This window comes from Pteropus alecto, unplaced genomic scaffold (assembly GCF_000325575.1).
Source record: "Pteropus alecto unplaced genomic scaffold, ASM32557v1 scaffold105, whole genome shotgun sequence".
NCBI lineage: Eukaryota > Metazoa > Chordata > Mammalia > Chiroptera > Pteropodidae > Pteropus > Pteropus alecto.
Window position 1 is genome coordinate 7,965,635 of NW_006436294.1, and position 373 is coordinate 7,966,007.

Sequence of the window (373 nt, forward strand, 5' to 3'; positions counted from 1 at the left end):
TTTTTTTAAACCAGGTATTTTTACTGGACTTTGGCGAACAGGCTCGACTCGAGGAAGATCGCTGTCCGCAGTGTCGAGCCTTCCACGCCGTGCTGAGGGCTGCCCCGCCGTCCACGCGAACCTGCAGCCTCCGCGGCACCGCGCTGGTAACGAGCGCCGGTCCCGGGGCCCTCGCTCACGGCCTTCCACGTTTCTGTGTCTGCTCTTCTCGCCCCACCGGAGGGTGAGTTTGGGGCCCGATCCCTCGTTCCGGGGCTCGCCCTTTCATCCCGAACGGTACCCGCGGCGTCTAAGCGCCCGCGAGTAGCGGCGCCCGAAGCCCTCGGCGGAACCCTGCGCCGCAGCCGCGTTTCCGGGGGGCGGAAGAGGCGTC